A 19,679-nucleotide genomic window follows, 5' to 3' on the forward strand; every position below is an offset into this window, starting at 1 on the left:
ATTTAGATCATTCTTTAAACTGTCCCCATTAGAACACACTGTCTGTTGCATTCAAGGGTTCTGTAAAGTTGTTCCTTTTTTCCTCACATACACAGACATCCACATGCAGGCCTGGGACAGATAGGGCCAATTCCACCCTGTGCTGAAGCCAGTTGTGTCTCAGGCACGCACAGCTTCGCTATGAGTGCACATCACCGTGTAAAACTGTGTGCTTTCCAAGCAGGCAATGTAATGTGTAATACAACAAACAATTTTCCTGCTTGCCTGCTTATGATCCCGGTTATTAATGTAACCAGAATGAGCCATTTCAAAGCTGTATAAATGAATTTAGCTATTCATATCATCTATCAAAGACATTTCAGAAGTAGGCTGGCTCTTATTTAATGTTCACATGGAACATGAACTATCTAATCACACACAGACAATAACACATTTCGCTCTACTCCCGCTTTAAAGGAACCCCAAAAAAGCCCTGAATCTAACCAAGCAGAGAGGGCGTAACATTGCAGATTGCTGAATCAAAGACGAATGTTTCTATTCATTACTTAGAAGAAAAACAAAATACAAGCAAGTCTACTTTACTTCAAACATGTCAGACCAAGAAAATTTACCAGAGACCAAATTCCTGTCTGAGCAGATGAATTTGTTTTCTTTAACCAAGGGATGGCTTTTCTGTGAGTGCATTGCAAATGAGGGGGTCAGACAAGTTAAGGCTTGTCCTAAAACGGACACATGTTCTCCATTGTCAAGCCGACTTCTTTCCCAGCCAGGAGATCAATGCGACCTGTCAGAAGTCACCCACTTGCTGTCAGACCTCAGAGTGATGCTTTAGGGGAGCTGGGTTTAGGGGAGGGGGAGGACATCAAATTATATGGAAGAATCTCATAGGGCTGTCTGCATTTTTGCATTTTAATTTCAGAGGAGGTGGGGGGTAATGGTTAAGAATCGGGACCCTCTGGAGGTGGCCAGTAGCATCCTGGAGGTAGCACAAACTGGTGGCAGATGAGAGCTGGCAGATACTGTATGTTGGCATCTGTTGCTTGTTACAGCCCCAAATGGCACTTAAGAAATGTAGACAAAATAGTTTTTTATAAATTCCTATGAGTGTAAAACAAAGTACAAGAGGAAGTCAGTGATACTGGGAAATAATCAATCTCCAACAGATATTTAGGTCAATTTGTGCTATAAGATGATGGAAAACTTACTTCCCCTTAAATTGATAGGACTGCGAATAAAACACCAGAATGATCACTTTGCAATTCTGTCAGAGAAGTTCAGTTTAAGGTCAGTAGTGTTGACTCCAACCACCACCAGCCTGGCTGTCAATCAGTCAGGCCCTGATCTTGTGGCCATATGTGAGATGCATAGTGCTTGTTTGGGTGCTGCAGTCCTGATGGACAGCTTCCCCTCCTCAAACCCCGGCTAGAGCACCTGCTTTGTCTGTCGGTTCTGCTGACACATGTCCCTCTTTGAGGCTCCAAGCAATTCGCCCACTGTTAGCGCCGCGTTGGACCACACCAGGCAAACACATACAGGGCTGACTGACCGACAAGGGCTATGTAAGGAGGGGTGGGAGGGGGTTTTTGATGAAGGAAGGATGGAGTTTGAAATGTTGAAAAGTCCTATACAGTTTGTGGGGAGGTCAAAAGGACGAAGTATGTTAAGGTAAGGTAAGGCCTTGGGCACGGGTATGTGGTGACTTCTACAGTGTGGACAGAGTGGGTGGAATGGGTGGGGCAAACAAGATAAGCAGGACAGCTAATCATCTGTCGACTTTACGGCCCATAACAGATGAACAGAGCTGTAGCAGAGAGGAGGCGGCCAGGGAAGAAAGGACTGATTGGCAGCTAGAGGGGGCGGTGGGCAGGCATCTGTCAGTCATGTGGTCTAGTGAGGCCTCGGGCACACCTGTGCACCTTTGCATCGCGCTGGATGACCCTTTTAATGGAGGGGTCAGTGCAGGACAGTGTGATGAGTAAAGCAAGGCGGGATGTTGTGATTCTGCATATAAAAGGGCTGACCCACAATACAGATCACCTGAGTGATAGCAGAGTGGGTCAGCAAATCAAAGGCACCGCTGTGACCTGTGGCGTTTTATGACCTGTCCAAATATGACTTATATTATTTATTGACACACTGAGGAGTAACACCTATAATTACTCTCAGCGGAAGCACACTGTTACTTTGTTTAACTAAGAGCCTTTTATTCTCTTATCAGATACAAAGGTCACAGGGCAACTGGGTTGTTTGTTTATTTTACCTTATTCATTATCAATGCACAGTCCAATATTAACAACATTCCAACAAAGAGGCCCATGAAGCACATGTAGCTGTCTTCAAACTGATATAAGATGATATTTGGATTTTTTTAATACAGCACACAGCTCTATGTATTAATGTTATATAGCCTATTTAACCTTTTTTTTAATAAATATCAAACACTACTCATTCTAGATTGCCACCCTGTGATGTTTCTACTAGGCAGGCAGACTTTCTCATGATAAAGGAACTCATTCAGTAACCGCTGAGCATCGGTGAACAACTGTACAACAGGAGTAGGTGTGGGAACATGAACCATCTATTCTGTCCACATCTGCAACACACTTCCTCCCCCACAGAGCAGGCTCCCTCCTTGGTCAGAGCACTTTCCCCATTGTTAGGATGAAAAGCGCCGCAGCGGTGGTGGCCCCAGTCCTCAGGAGCAATGCCTGGCTGGAGCTTATTTTGGTTGGGCTTGCCCAAATAAACACACCAGGACCTCGCAGCCGCAGCTGTGGGCCTCTCCCTGGCTGACCCCCTCTCCTGTAACTCCTCCACTCACAGAGAGAAAGAGAGAGAAAACAAGTGAGGGAAAAAGAGACAACTAGCCCGAGCCAAAGCCTGCAGAGGTTAGGAGGGCCAAATGCTGCTTATTATCAGAGTCAGGTCTTTCCCACGCCTGCAGGACTCATGTGTGCAGCCGGCGGCGTGCCTGCTTGCCAGAAAGTGTTTAGCTAACACATCTACAGTCATCCTCCCACCGAGGGAGGGAGGGGTGAGGTTTGGTTTCTCACTGCTGGACAGAGAGGAAGGGTTATTCAGCAAGTTTCTGTGCAAAGACTGTGAGGTTTAAAACCAAGAGGGTGAATGGAATGCAGAACGCCTTTCTTCTTTTAACCTCCTGCTCTCAGAAAGGATGAGAGTGTGAATTCAGAACTTGACAGCTGAGTAAATTGGACTAATGGGCTGAGCATTGCTGTGATGAAGGTCACATTTTGCCCATTCCTACAGCCCCGCTTATGGGAATAAGGCTACAAACTGCTGCCTTGCTGCAATAAAGGGGCATGTTGTTGAGGCGTAAAAGTTTCATGAAAGCATCATCTTGGGAAAAAATATCCCAGAGCTAAATATTTATTGCACTTAGATTGGCATTAACACAAAATACAGAAATTTAGCTATCAAGTATTAAAAAGACCTTGTCTTGCAGGTTTTGCATACAAGAACATTTCTGCCAAAGACAGGGGTATATTATATTATATTATATTATATTAGAAGTCAAAAGCTCCAGAGCAAGCGAGCAAACTCAATCTGCTCATTAGGAGCATAAGATACAGTTTATATCATTATATTTATATATATACACCCACTGTATATGTATATACCATCCACCCACACATCCCCCCCGAATTCCTCCTACATACAAACCCACACACACCCTCCACCTCCTACATATGTATCCATCCACTCACACAAACACCCACACACACACACATCCATCAACACTAATGAATGCTCAATCACCCACCTAGTAACTCCCACGCACACAGACACACACACACCGACTCATTCTCCAACAAATACAACAGCAGCCTACACCCTCCTACACACAGACACATGAGCTCTTTACCCCCAGCCTGATGCAGAGCTGAGTCAGCAATCACCCATTGGTTTGTATGTGTATAGGGAGGGAGGGGGCTGCAGCCTCACCAGGAACACTGTGGCCTCTTTAGGGGACAGATGGGCAGAGTGAGAGCTCCTGGGCAGGTAGTCATCCCCAGAATGTGGGGGCGTCTTTGTGGGGTCTTGCCAGGGGCTGAATGGCATTTAAATGCCCCCCGCCCACACCCACAGAGAGCATCTAGAGGGGGGCTATTGTCACTAAAGACTCAGCCTCCCTCCTCCCTCCTCCTCCTCCTCCTCCTCCTCTTTATGCTGAGTGGGTGCATACAGGGAGACAGCCGCCCACAAACACACCTGCAGGAATGCACAGGAATGAATATGCAGTGTATCAGCAAATGGACCAACATCTGTTATGTGGACACACACAGCCCTTCACAGTGAATACAAATGACATAGCTCTAAATTTTCCACCGAGTTAATGAGATCTTGATAGTGCTTTTTGCAGCAAATACAACGATTTGTGTGTTGAGTACCTGCCAGGCCCAGATCCAGCTCTACAAATGACAGTGGAGTTGGTTTTAATTCAGGCCAGACTGCGCCCTTCTTCCAGCAAACTGGGCAGCCTGAGTTTAACTCCCGGAGAATCCCAGAAAATAATTGAAGCCAGAAATAAAAAGGTTCACCAATGAAGCAGAAAGACAGTCAGAAGCTTGGGAGAAAGTTGAGACTGGGCATTAAATCTCCAGTCCCTTATTCTGTCAGCGCAGCCACCGCCAGAGAGCCACGTCAAAAATTACACAGCAGCTCCAGCTAGCAGGCAATTACAGAGTGGGGTCTATGAGTGACGCCTGTGTAGGACTGGCTGGCACTCTCCTCACTGACATTTGCAAAGGTACTTACAATTTACAGCACAGGGTTCATTTTCAGATGAACCAAGTCCAAGAACTGGGCCTGCTTTCTGTTTCTCTTGGTCATAATTACATTAAATATAATCATCCAGGTCCAAATTGCTAGTTAATGGCTGTGGTTGTACTCAACCAATGAGTGATAGACTGTGAGACGAAGAGCAAGCAACAGGAGGACTGAGAGGTTGGGAGAAATCCGTAGAGGAGGAGCGAAGAGATAAAGGTTGTGTTTGCCAGGGACTGTGTCTGGGCTTGGTGGCGGGCCTGATGGCACCGTGTCAGTGTCATTACGTGGGTGTGTGTTCAGGAGCGGTTTCAGCCCAGACGGACGTGACAAACACATTCAAACGCTTGTCAGGAGGCCACCCACGCCTGACACGGGGAGAGTGCCAGGTCCTGACACACGGAGCGTGGTGAGGCGACAAGTTCGTCAAGAGACGGATCACAGCCTCCTTGCCACATGTCAGTCACTATCTTTCACAATCACGTCTCACTCTCCCCATTTTCCTCCCCTCGCCTCCCTTCCTTCTTCATCATCTGACTATGTAAAACGAATCATTTGTGTTTCAGATGAACACAGTCTAACCTCAGTACAAATCCATCTTCTGAGTAATGTATTGGTGGCCATAAATTGAGTTAAATGACAAATATCTGACCTCCTCAGAGTACAATTTTATGTTTCTAATCTAGATGATCAAAAGCTCTGGTGTCAAATAATTTCAGTCCGTATCGTTTACCGTAACATCTCAGAGCAGAACTCATTCCTCACATTTAATAACTTCAGACACAGTCCAGATGTGGAGACAGTGCCAGTGGTTGATATTGCCAAGTGTTGGTAATTTACTCTCCCCGAGACCCCTCTACACATTAGGACCAACAACTGTGGATTGACAAGCCTCCCTCCAAATGTTCCTTGTGGTTTCTCTTTGGGTCATACAAGACCTCATGCAAATGTTTAATCACCTTGCTTTTACAGTTTGTCCCAACTGGCAAAGTAAACAAAAGGCACACTTGGGCAGGCGTCTTAAACAAGCTGAGGAGTGTAGGAGGTTTCCAGAAATAAACCAGAGCATGCAGTAAAATCCCAGCTGTGGGAGGGTCAAGTGTGCCGGATTTCAAAAGGAACCCATAAAAAGACACAATCTGGTTTTTACATTTCGACAACGGAGGCAAACGTGGCCGAGATATCATGCCACCACCGTTTCCAGCGAGGGGTGCCATCGCCAGCGCTTAGTGTAACTCAATCTGTGCTCATGCGTGTGAGGATTTATGGCTGTTGTTAAATCAGTAGTTCCCAATCCTGTGCCAGTGAAATCCAAAATGATGAAGGTTTATTCCTACCAGTCACTATAGCAGTTGATTTGACAGCTTTTCATATCTCAAAAGGGAGAAAAGGGAGCGATGATTGGTTGACATGGAAACCTGCATTTGTCTAGATGGCACATATTTGAGAATTTAAGAATCAGGCACAGATCTTTTTCAGAACACATATCATATCATGTCCAAGTATTATTTCTCCTCTAACAAAAAACGTTTATGCCATAAGATTACCAGTCACTTCCCCTCACGTGCCATCAGTTTAAGGTCTCTGGACACATCAGATTTGTCCAGTGCTTGTACACTTATTATGTATCTCAATGGCCATCTATGAGACCTCAACTCCTGAAGTAACACACCAAACGGGATAATCCCTTGTCAACATGTTGCTGATCCTGGGATTGGGCTGCCCCCAAGCTCCGATCTCCCCTCTGTCTCCCTCCTTCCTTCATCGCTGGGTCCCTCAGGCCTACATGGGCCATGACAAAGCCCTAATCCATCACCTCCTGTCAGGGAAGGCCACACCGCAACAGCCCCCCCCCTTATGGGTCAGCATTACCCTAATCCACTGGGCCGGGGATCCATGAGAATGGAGCGCCCACATGGCTTCACCCCGGTTCTGTTTATTTGTCCCATCTGAGTCAACACACTCCCCAGAAGTACAAGCGCAACAGAAAAGAGGGGCACACCATGAAGTCCCTGGACCTTTCCTGAACCGTCCAGCAGCGGAGGCTTTACCTTGGGTGGTGAAGCAGTCTGTCTGCCTGGAAGGCCTCTGGTGTGTTAATGTAATCCCTGGAGCAAACACAGGCCTGCTGACTTCTGAAGGGTGTGGTCTACTGTGGATGCTTCCCTCAGGGGGAGAAGCACACTTTGATGACAGTCCACATCTGTGAATTGACAGCAAAAGGTGCATGGCCGTCATGTTGCACTGCATACACACTTAAACAGCATGCATAGCTAATGATAGTTGGAGGGTAAAAACACGTGAGTAAAAGGGAAGTTAAAGTAAAAGTGGTTTGTCAGCAACAGCTTTAGCAAATAGCTAAAGGCGTTTACTGCTTTTAAACAGGATTTTGCAAATAAAAAGGGTGGGAGCAGAGTTTGGCTAATGTTTGCTAGAAAAACAAAAGACTATAAGTTAGTTTGACGGTTTTTTCTCCTGTCCCTCACACAACAAGAGCACAACAAATGATAACAGCTTTTATTTTGAGCTGAAACGTCAACAAAGATAATGAATTCTTCGACTTTCTGTCTCAGCAGGCGGGAGCGATTTGAGTAGTTTGCTGTTGAGTTAATGTTTCTATCAAACGTTTTTAGGAATGTTTTATTCTTTACATTCACGCACACATCCCATTACCTGCCGATTGCCCATTACTCCACACAGCTCTGATTGGGATGAAACTTCCATTGATCCGTTGTCTCCTGCTTCCCCTCTCTTCAGTGACCATTCAGAGCCAACACCCCCCTCTAGTGTTGGCGGTATGAACAGCTTCTGCTACACTGTCCAGTGGCAGGGTCAGTTTTGTATCACTGTGTATTACAGCCCTACACCGTAGAACACAATTTGAATTTGCACATCTTAAGACTCAGTTTGCATTGACAACGTTTGAACTGACCCTGTCAACATTTAGCATTTCACAGTTGACCACCAACTTGTGTCTGTGTTGTTTTATTTCTGTGTTTATGCTACTATGTGATGTACACCAAAATCTGCTTCTGTAATAAAATCATCACCACTTGTTGAATCTGGTTCGAGTTTGAACCAGATTCAACAAGTTGGTTACTATTACAAGTAACAATAACCAATAAATACTGTATAATAACTTGAGGTGTAAAGGTGAAAATCACTTCACTTTAATTAAAGTTGTGAACCGAAACAGCAGTTCACACAAAAATACTCGTAGTGTTGTAGTTTAAACGTGAACGTGAACATGTGTCAAGAGACATTAGGACTAGTAATTGTGCAGTTTTATTAGACTTTCTCAAAAGTATTTAGATTCAAGTTGAGAGAAACCCCCACATGCAGAGGGTGCTGAGGTGATTGATTGGTTATTAAGTTGGCTTTGAAAATGCTGACAAATAAATGCTAATGCTAATAAATAGGGGATCAGAGGATTTAACACAAATTTTAAAATTAGAACATTTTACTATCACCAAAATCCACTTATAGAATTGACTGAATTGGCAGCAAATTGGCCCCAGATCATGGTGAAAGCTGTGCTGATGCAATAAGTAAACATTCCCAGTGGAGAGAAAAACACACCTGAGCTGGAGGTGTGGGAGCCACGTGCAGAGGGAACTGAACCCACGTCTTATTTTCCATAACACTGACTCCCTGCATGGCTCGTCCCTTCTCTCCTTTCCACACTCAAGTTACTTCCCTTCTCCCTGCGGGTCTCCCTTTGTCCATAACCTATGTGATGAGCACATGTCCCTGAGGGCCCATCTGCATAGTTTCACATTCTCTGCAACATATATTGTCTGGCCTGAGATGAACAGACAAGGAACTCTGGCAGGAAAGGGAGTTATTTTGCCTGAAGGGTAGAGGGAGGTGGTAGTGGGATATTTCAGGATCTCTTGAGGCTTTGTTGGCATCCCGTACGGCTTTGTTATCAGCTCCACTTGGGAATTAGGGATATTTAAGGAGAATCCTGGGCTGCGGGTGTAGCGGTACAGATTTGGCTGTACAATGTATGAGTAAAATGTGCATTTGATTTGTGTTCAGTGTACAGGGTTGTTATGGTTTTATGGTTTACGACGGGATTTTCATTTATTTTATTGTGAAGTGTGCTTTTTGTTCCAATGGAATTTCAGTTTGAATAAGAGTTTTTTATTGTTCAGTGCTGATACTGATGTAACTATCAGGTGAAGAAAAAGATGTATCTGCGTTGTCTCAACTCCAACCTCTATGTCTGATGTTGAATAAATGTAGACTTTTGACACTATTGTAACTTATTAGAAGTATTCTTATTAACTACCTAACTATATGTGCTATTTGTGTATATGTGCTTTTAGTGCATTTCAAGTCTATTTACATTTACATTTAAATTTACTCATTTGGCAGACGCTTTTATCCAAAGCGACTTACATTTGAGGAACAACATACAAGCATCAAATACAGATCTACAACTGACAATACATACTAGTAAGAGCTCATAGTACATATCACATCAATGGGGTAAGTGATCCCACTTTTAGTTTAATGCATTTTAATAAGATACTTTATTACTTGTTGGCAAAGAAATATATAAAGTTTTTTAATTTGTTCCAAGTTAGAGAACCATTATACAAAAACATTGACTATAGACAGATGGGAGATGTAGTTCCTTTAAATGTATCCTTGACCTCTGGGTCTCCCCCGAGTCAGTCTGCCTGTAACATCTCTAAGGGCGAGGTAGAAAGGAGGCATCTGTAATAGGTTTCTCAAATCACCTTAACTAGATCCTTGTAGTGTCTAAGAGCAGCAGATCAATGAAGTGATTCTGAGAAACCTGGGTTTCATCCAAAATCTTTCTTTTTATCACTACCGAAAGCTTGTGATCATCCAAAAGGGTTGGAACGAGGAGTAAAACAAAAGTTGAGAGTTTATCTCAACTCTCTCCATGGCTGTGGCTGTGGTTATCAAATGATTGCAGAGACGTGGTTCACTCTCCGGCTCCACATGTCCAAGACATTAAAAAAAAAAATTCATGTTAATTAACATACTTAATAAATTGTAAAACTTAGAATCTGGCTATGCAAAGAGGACCATGAACATTTGAAGAGTTGATAATAGGTTCAATAATAATACTGATACAGTCATAAACAACTCAAGCTGACGTCATAAATCTGGTACCATACGTATGAAGTCAGTATGAACACTGCCTCAAATAAAAGAGAATAATTAGGTGACATTAAGTTGATTAATAAAAAGGACATATTTCATTAAGTGAACAGGCACAAAATCTTACCATACTTAACTGTGTTGCAAAATAATTGGGGTAAATGTAAGCTTGACATATTGTACAAAGATAGAACCAGAGTAACAAAACTTTCAATGACAGCAGTTTTCTTCTCCAAAGCCCTTGCAATTCAGTCACCGTACCCTTCAGGGAGCTGGAGGCCTGCAGCGTTGACACACCTTGGCCTGTGTGTGCTGCCTCTGCAGCGTTGGTCATTTATGATGCAGCAGGCCTCTCTGCCTCTCATTGCTACCTGCACCCTGCGCCTCCTCAGCTGCTGAAAAGACTGCAGCTACATTAAGCCCCTCTGCCCCACAGCACTTTCACCTGCCGAGTAAAGGCAGCCTGGATAATACAGGATCACCTTGCACCGCCTGCAGCTCCACTGAACACACCACCCACAGATGAGCTGCTCCCTGACAACAGAGAGAGTGTGTGTGTGTGTGTGTGTGTGTGTGTGTGTGTGTGTGTGTTTGTGTCTGAGCGCATCTGGTAGGGCATGTGTGAGTACATTTCATGGCTATATCTTCATTTTCTTGTTCAAAGTGCCCGCTTGAGCTGAGGGTAACCTTGTCCTCCGTTGGATGATGTCCCGTGTCCTTTTTTCTGTTATTCAGAGGAATTTTCCCATTAAGAAACGTGCTCAACAGCCCTAAAATTACTTCACAGACTAAGCTGCCCTTGTCCTCACTTTAATCTAGCCTTTAAAGTGTCTAATCATTATTATGGCACTCCCAGGCTCAATGAAGGCAATAGAAACATAAAGCCTCTCTCAGCAAGCTAGCACAACACTCTAGGACAGCTTCCACTCTGGCCTTTGTGGGGTTTTGGATTATAGATTAAATTTTTGCCGGACGTGTGGTCAAATTCGTCCATGGGAAAAGCCCTCAGTATTCCCTCCTTTCATCTCAGTCTCATTTTCAGGGTATCTAATGGTCATAATCGAGGCGGCCATGCTGGGTGTATGTTTGAAGGAGCGGTCAAGGAGCCCCTAATCCCCTCATACACAGTTTGTAGTGGTGGCCCCCAGTACAAGAGCTGATTTTGTTGCAGAGTGCGGGGTGGATTTGAGTTTTGGGTCTTATGAATACACACACACCCACTTACACACACATACACACAAAGACACAAATACTCTGGTGGGAATTCTGGGAATCCTGGCATAATACCAGGAGTGAATTGATAGAAATGAAAACTTAACAACAATGACAGGAGACATTTTCAAACAAGTAACTAGTTTCATCAAAGCTTAGTTCAACAGTCGACTCTGGTCTGTTGTAGCATGTAGATTTATTTTATTTTTAATCAAAACAATAATTATCCAGTATAGGCAAATGATAAGTCAGTGGTCGCGTAATTCAAAATCCAATTACATAAACTTATAGGGAAGTATAAGTAAGTTTTTCAGCAACAGCCAGAAAGTTGGTGCAATTTCATTCAATTGCACAAAGTAAAAGAACAGTATAAACATATAACATTAGTATAAATGAGATTATTCAACTGCTGACTTAGACGTCTAATCCTGCAACTATAACATTTTATGTCAATTTACAGTACGCTACTTATTACATCTTCTTCTATGGGCAATGCTGGAGTGTAACTGAGTGTAACTGTGCTGAGTACATTACCTCAACATCTGTACTCATTTACAATTAGGATACTTTTTTTACTCCACACTACATTGATCTAAAAACTATAGTTACTAGTGACTTTGCAGATTAAAACTGTACACGTAAAACAAATGATCATCTAATAAAATCTGATAGCGTTCTATAAAATTGTGAAACTTATCCTCTACCTTAAAATTCTGCTTACATGTTAATGCATCAGTAATAATACATTAATACATATATATGAAAAACCCTTACTTACCATTTTGCACAACGATTCCTTTTTCCTTTGATACGTTTAATATGTTTACTTCACTTATGTTCTTTACTCAATTTTGGATCACTTTTGTTTAAAATGGAGTTTCTTCATACTGTGTTTTTCTATGTAAAAGATCTCAGTACATCTAGACTAGTATATGTCAATTAGTGAAGCTACAAAGTTGACATTTTTGGGGAGAATATACCATGTTTTCAGAAAAGGCAGCAACAGATGCTACAGACTTCCGACTTTAAGATGCATCAAACTCAGCACAAATTGCCTTTACTCTTCCTTGACAGTAATGAAATGTTTTTAGGCAAATGATACTGCGTCAAAAACAACAATTGCTCAATAAAAAGCACCACAGTTATGCTCTCCTTTTAGATCAGCAGAGGCTCCGGCTCTTTTGCTGTTCAACAGATTACCAGAGTCAAGTGTGGTATAGTTCTCAGCCCCAATGCCCACTTCTCTCCCAGAGAGAGAGACGCAAAAAACAAGGGTGAAGATGTTCTCTCAAGCAGCCGGTCGTGAAAGCGTGGGGACCCTCACTGCTAAATGCTTGGGACCCTCTTCAGACAGATAGCAGCAGGGCGTCTTGCCTCCAACCCCCCCGGTGATCAAGTTCACCCTCTCCACGAGCACCTGGCCCCTCGGCTTGATGGCCTGTCACTCACAGCGGGTGAAAGAAGGGGCTGGAAAAGTGGGGTGGTATTGTGTCCGCCAACAGAGGAGAGGAAAAAAGAAGTGAGGAGAGGAAAGGAGTGGAGTGAAGAGGAGAAAAGAAGAGTGGAGTGGAGAGGAAAAGTAAGGAGTGGAGAGGAGTGGAGAGGAGTGGAAAGGAAAGGAAAGGAAAGGGAAGGAAAGGAAATGAAAGGAGAGAAGAAGAGAGGAAAGTAAATGATTGGAGTGGAGAGGAGAGTAAAGCAAGTAAGAAGAGAGGAAATTAAAGGAAAGGATGAGAAACTCTGTATTTATGTAGATGAGGTGGGAGCTGGACAATTGTGTGCATTGTAAATGTAACATTCACGTGTATGGGTGTTTCATCCTGTTGCGCCTCCAGCAAAGCCTTCCGCTCTGCCTTGTAGAGCATTTTGGGGCTCAGAACTCGTGGAAACGTCTGAGGTGGGCTTACCAGATGGGCAGCTCCTACACCCCAACGACTCCCTAACACTCTTCAGCTTCCCATGTTTCTCCCACTTCCCGTGTCACCATGTCTGCCCGTCCCGTGGGGCTGCAGGTTTCTGGTCTAGCAGCCTGGGACAAGGCCACCATTAACTGCAGGGCTGTGCAGAGGGCACGTGGGACAAAAGGCCCAACATGCCGTTCCTGCCCTCAGACAAGGCCTGAAACAAATGTTACAGGGCTGGCGCAGAAGGGAATCATCCGGCCGGTGTCACTGAATACATTTACCTACCTCAGAGCCTTTTCAGCACTGTGCTTTGTTTTAGCCCTGGAAGAAGGGAGGGCGTGAATGGAGGGGCGGGAGGAGGTGGGGACTGAGGGGGATGTCAGTGTGTGCGTGCGTGTGTGTGTGCAATGAGTGAAAAATGTAAGGAGGGAGGAAGGGAAGTGAACGATTTGAAATGAACGAAAGAAGCACCAGGTTTCCACAGTGACCGCCTGAGCTCCGAAAACACCACAGCGTTTGTAAGGGGATGGGAGGAGGTGTGTGTGTGTGTGTGTGTCCTCCCCTCACTAGGACGCCAGGAGGTCTTGTTGATTGTTGTGTTTTGTTTTTCTTTTGGCCTCCCGCTCCTTTTTCTCCCTCCTTTGTCTCTGCTGTCCTTCCTAGGGTCTTTTTAGGCTAATTGGAGACCTGGAGAGCAGAGCAAACTCCAGACAAGAAGTTCTCTAAGCTCCTCGACTCCAGTTTGGTCAAATAATTAACAGCAAGAGAGAAGCATTTGGTCAACAGGAGTGGAAGTCACAAAGTCACATTGCTGGTCTGAGTGGCTTGCTGTTGTTTCTCTCAAAGTGTTTGACTTAACTTTGGATTCCTCACAAATACAACAGGAAGGACTGGAGTGCTCCAGAAGATACAGAGCAGGAATTAGTATCAGCTGCACTTCCAAAGCTTTGCAATGTTTGACTTGGTTTTAAATGGCTTCTGGATTTTAAATGGTTAAACAAAGATGGAAATGCAAATGCAAAGTTTTCATTCCAAAACACTGTGTATAAGGATTACTTAAAATGAAGCCATTGTCATTTATAAAAACGTTTTTTTGCCAGCAAGTATCTTGCCTAAAACTCAATACTGAAGCGTTCATTCTCAGTGAGATTAAACAAATTACACAAAATGTTTTTGAATGTTTTTAAACAGCAGATATTTTTTCTAGGGCTGCAACTAAGGATTATTGTCATGATCGATTATTAACAGAATTATCTTCTCAATGAATCGATTAATCGTTTTGTGTCTAAATGTCAGAATATATTGAGAGATCCCTGTTAGTTTCCTGTTTAAAATCAAAAGATATTTATCTCATAGGGATATAAAACTAAGAAAAGCAGCAAATCCTCACAAATTAAAAGCTGGATCTATGTGATGTTTGGCATTATTGCATGAAAAATAATCAAAATTTGAAAAATCTAAATATTAAAATAGTTGCAGATACATTTTCTGGCAACTGACTAGCCTAATCTTTTATTCAACTAATCGTTTTACCACAAACCATTTCTTACATCTTCCACATTCTGTAATAGTTTGTTTGGCAGGTTGCCAATTTAAAATTATATGATGAAATGCATTTGAAACGTGTTTCTGTACAATATTTACTACAGTACACTGAACTTTAAATAAAGACAAGAAACTGTATCAGAAGTCATACACAAAATGTCCACTGAGCGCATGACTCAAACTCATCCCCTACCCCAACAGAAAGTAATAAGTGTGTTAGTTGTCCCATAATCCCTTCAGATAATCTCCTCCAATCCACTGGGTTTGATTCAGTCATCTTTTCTCTCATATTCTAATCCATTTTGCCTTTGAGTTTTTGTGTGGGTCGCAGCACGCCGCCCCGCTCACAAAGAGCAGTCACTGAGCTATGACATTAAAGGTATTGTTGAGCAGGCCTCGGCCCAGCGGCCCCCTTATATGGGTTCACTGTGCGAGGAAGTGCGTGTTTTCATCTTTGTTGTCATGGGGATGAACACACACACAAGAGCACACAACCGCCTCCCCCTTCATCAGCCTCCCCTTGTACTGATTTTAGCTGACATAAATTCATCCTTTTGTGTGGGACACGCTGGCTAGTCTCCCACCATGTAGCTGCTTTCAGCACCTGAACTTTAAAATATGAACCAGGAAACTCTGTGTTTCTGTAATATGAGGGTGGTGCGGGGTGAAATATGCTTTATGAAGGTATGGTCCGGGGATGAGAGGAAGGTCTTATGTATAACTCAAGCTATGCCACCGCAAACTGCCAGCGCTATTCATCAGGGCTTTCAAGGGAGTCACAGAGAACAGATGAGAAACAGAGCAGACTGCAGCGCAGGGTTAAACATGACCTCGGGAAATCAGCAGCTGCAACCACACATATACATACTGTATATTATCTATGAACTGTACATGGGAACATATGGACATGGAGCAACATGTTCAAGCATTCACTTAACACAGACAGAGACATACACTTGTGTACATGTACAATATGTGTATATATAGTTACATACTCACATTTACTTACTTTGTCTTACTTACTTACCAACTTTAAAGTGATTTAGTGTCATAGAGTGGGAGAAGAACTAGGATACCTTACTTGAGTGAAAGTCGCAACACCAGAATGTAAACGCACATTTTCAAGTTAAAGTCCTGCATTTAAAATCATACTCAAAAATTTCAACCCTTAAGATATCAGGTGGTTGTGTTGCCAACACTGGAAGCAGATAAGACAGACTATTGTCGTCTTGATAAAGCAGGCATTCAGTAATTGGCTTTTTTTCTCCATCAACCATGAGCAACCATGATCTCATTTTATGCTGCACACGGCATGAATCTGACAACAGCTGGGCACAGTGAAAGCACTTGGTTACGACGCTTAGAAGTTGGAGGTGTACAGCCCGTCGTGTGCAGCTCTTCATCTTACAGCTCACTGTGGCTGCTCCTGACTGTTCCATTATTGCCTGCAATATTTCAAACTGATCCGCTGTCAGAAAGTACCAACAATTTTTGTAGACGCTATAACTATAGTGGTCAGTGCTAAGCTCACTGACAAACAGATTGCATTTCCTGTGAATTCTTCATAAATCAAAGACAACTCGTGTTGTTTGATGCTTTAAATGTCAAGATGCAGCAGTAGGAAATGTTCGGTTTTGCATTAGCAGTGACTTAACACAGCATTTTTCTCAGGAATGTCGCCACAGACACCCAGTTTTTACTACTGCAAATATATTATAGGCTCAGTCACCATTGTGGTACCTCATTCGAGATACATAACAGACATTTATTTACATGAAAATCTTCGAGACTGACATTTTAATTTAAAAGCGCAAAAGTGGTCCTTTCCAAGTGTTACATAATACACATATTACATTGTTAGAATATTATTGCTGATGCATTAATGTGTAAGCAGCATTTTAATGTTGGCAGCTGGTTGAGATTAGGCTCTTTTGAAATACATGTTGCTGGCTATAAGTCCATAACTATACATCATAAGATAAGTCTTAACCAGCAGTGTAACTGGTAACTACAGCTGTAAAAGGCAATAGAGTAAAAAGTACAAAATGTCCTCTGAATAGTTATGAAGTAGAATAATGCAGCGTAGTCTCATTAAAATTATATTTATATTCTAATAAATAGTTTTAAACTAGGAGAAATTCTAAAGTAAAGTGCATGTACTTTAACAGCACTGAGGTACTACTATCCCACTATAATAGGAATTATATTCTCACTTCAATACAAAACACAGTTTTCACATTTCTCTACTAAAAAGAGTGAAAACATGCCACATTTTAATCCATTCTCTTTCCCAGGTTGCCCTATACAGATGCTTTGTCAAACCCATCGGCATTTCAATATGCAGGCGAAAGACACACTTTGGCATCTAGTCTGTGGATTATCCCGAGGAGCCAAAACATTGGTTTTGGAAAGACATATTGCTGTTGAGTTTTCTTTCTTTCTTTTTTTTTACTGATTTGAGCACCACATCTTAAATTCTGCTCACCTCCATTGTCCTGGGGGGATTTTAAAAGTCTCAATAGCAGAAATCTAAAACCATTGTTATTGGTAGGTACCTGTATAGGAGCAAGTGGGAAATATATAATTATATTGTAATTTGGGGGAACACAGCCTTTAATGTTGGATGATAAACAGAGAACCTTGTCCCAGTTTACGACTGAGTTGTTACTGTTGTATACATTTGGCTGTCATTCTTATTATCACTTTCTTTCCCACTCTGCCTCCTCGTGGATTTCTTTCCATCCCTCTTTCTCTCAGTCTCAGACCGCCTCTAACCTGTCTCAAAGCCAACAAAGAGATATGTTTGCTATACATTCACCATGGCCATATGTCAAAATAGGAGTCCTTTTGTCGCACAAGACACCTTCTTCAAATCTTTATGCTGGCTAATTGAGTTTGTCTATGAAGCATTCATTCACTGTCAGACGTTTGACAGAGAAGAGAGCCAAGTCCTCCCTCGTCAGTCTTTCCAGAAAGTCAACACTGGGCCAGACGTGCATGCACACGCACAGAAACACACACACACACACCACAATACAGCGCCGAGGGGTCTGGGACATCCTGCAGACAGCATCCTGTTCCCGCTGAATGGCTCTTGTGTCACAAAGGACAATTTGGCTTCTCTCTGGCCGGGCTACCTGCGTGGGATCTGAATGCCTCCCTGACTGACTTGTGGCCTCACGTTTTTGTGTTTTGTTTTGGGAACGTTTCTCCCTTCTTCCCTCTCTCTTCCTCCCTCCCGCGCTCCCTCTCCTCTCTTTCTCTTCGTCTCAAGTGGTCTGCAGAGGGTGTCCTGGGAACCTGGCTGGCTGCCCCGCTGACAACTTGCTGCCACCCCCCACCCATCCCACACACCCATCCCCATCCCCATCTCTTCAGGATGGACCCCCTGAATTAGCTCTTATTAGCCCACTGTCTGACACCCAAGCTGGACACTCACTGACATGCACAAGCTTTACATATACACAATAGCATATGAAGCAGACATGTTAACACACAGGCACACTGAAATGCAAATACACACTGAAATGCAGACACGCAGATGAGCGCACAGCTCGGACAATGGCAGAGCCGAACAAGCGGTGTGCCAGAGAAAGGACAAGAGCCATGTGAAGAGAGCAGTTTGCCAATTTCCAACTGCACAAACAGAAAGTAACACACACACACACACACACACACACACACACACACACAGAAAGGAAGAGTGTGCCCCTATGTTTTCTTCAGAACTTGGATAGAACCATTTCTTTCAGTTTGCAGCTCTGAATGTTATAACCTCTGACTTTGGACATCTATTGTCAATTTTTGCAGTAGTAGAAGGCCCCATAAAGCCTGCTGCAGAGTAATTATGAATGCATTTTAATGACACTTAGTCAGAGTTATATACTTTTATATATAAATATATAAAATATAAACAAATTCAAACAATAATACCCAAACAGACGTTCAATGAGGAAAACCTCACATTTGCTCTGCCCAGGATGAACTCTCTGCATTTCATTTAAAACTCAAAACAAAAAAACAAACCACATAACTGGTGACTTGTGAGCTAGGACAGTCACTTAAACATTATGTAATATTATTCTACAAAAACACATTAAACATGGTTTGTGGTGAACGTTTGATAGGTAGCTGCATCACAACTCTGCATTGATGCAACTGCAGTCTCACACAGCAGCCAGCCAGAGCTGAAACCCTTTCACGTTGTTGTTGTCCATTGTCCCACTTTACACTGTGAATACATTCTGCTGTTGTGTTGTATGTCAGTGTGGATAGGGAGCCTTTCATTTTGCCTGTGTAATATCACCCTGTGGAATATAGTAGTGAAATTGGGATTGGTGATTAAAACTGAATCTGATACTGCAGTGCTGTGAGTCTACAGTGTCTACATGGTTGAAGTGTCTGTGTGCTCCAGCGTGTGTGTGTGTGTGCGCATGCAGAGAACGTGGCGGCAGGCAGCAATTCCCCCCTGAGGATCCTCGCTCATTACCCAGAGGTCAAGGCCCACGCCTGACCACTTCCTGCCTGACCTCCCTCAGGAGAGCAGAGCATGCTGGGCTATGGATCACACGTGCTGGTCACAAACAATCCTACTTCCTGTCCCAGTTTGGGTTGGAAACACAGAGAGAGAGAGACACACAGAGAGGGAGAGAGAGAGAGTCCTGGCTTCTATCTGCCACTTGCTGTGCTCACTTCCTCCACTCTCACGCTCTCTCGCTGTCTCTCACTCTTATTCATTAGCCTCCTGACTATTCACCCCGGCCCAGCCTCAGAATTGGGAACAAAATACTCACTGGCCAGCTTGTTCCAAACTTCCTCCCACACTCCTCTGTATGAAGGCATGAGTCATATGGGCCTGAATCGAGTTTGAATGAAGAGGGTTTTTTTTTTTTGGTTTTTTTTTTACATGTGGGACTTTCTCAGCGTATTAGGGGAAATATGTTAAATGACTGAAGTTGTTGTGCTGTTGTTGGGCCTAGTAACTTGTGCTATTAACCATTAACGGTTTCTTATGATCACCACTAAACATGAACTGACTGGACTGTAGAAGAAAACACAGAAAACTATGAAGAGAGCCTATTATAGTCCGAC

The sequence above is a fragment of the Micropterus salmoides genome, unplaced genomic scaffold (assembly GCF_014851395.1).
Source record: "Micropterus salmoides isolate LMB-PRFRI ecotype aquatic unplaced genomic scaffold, ASM1485139v1 Ms_hic_scaffold_13, whole genome shotgun sequence".
Classification (NCBI taxonomy): domain Eukaryota; kingdom Metazoa; phylum Chordata; class Actinopteri; order Centrarchiformes; family Centrarchidae; genus Micropterus; species Micropterus salmoides.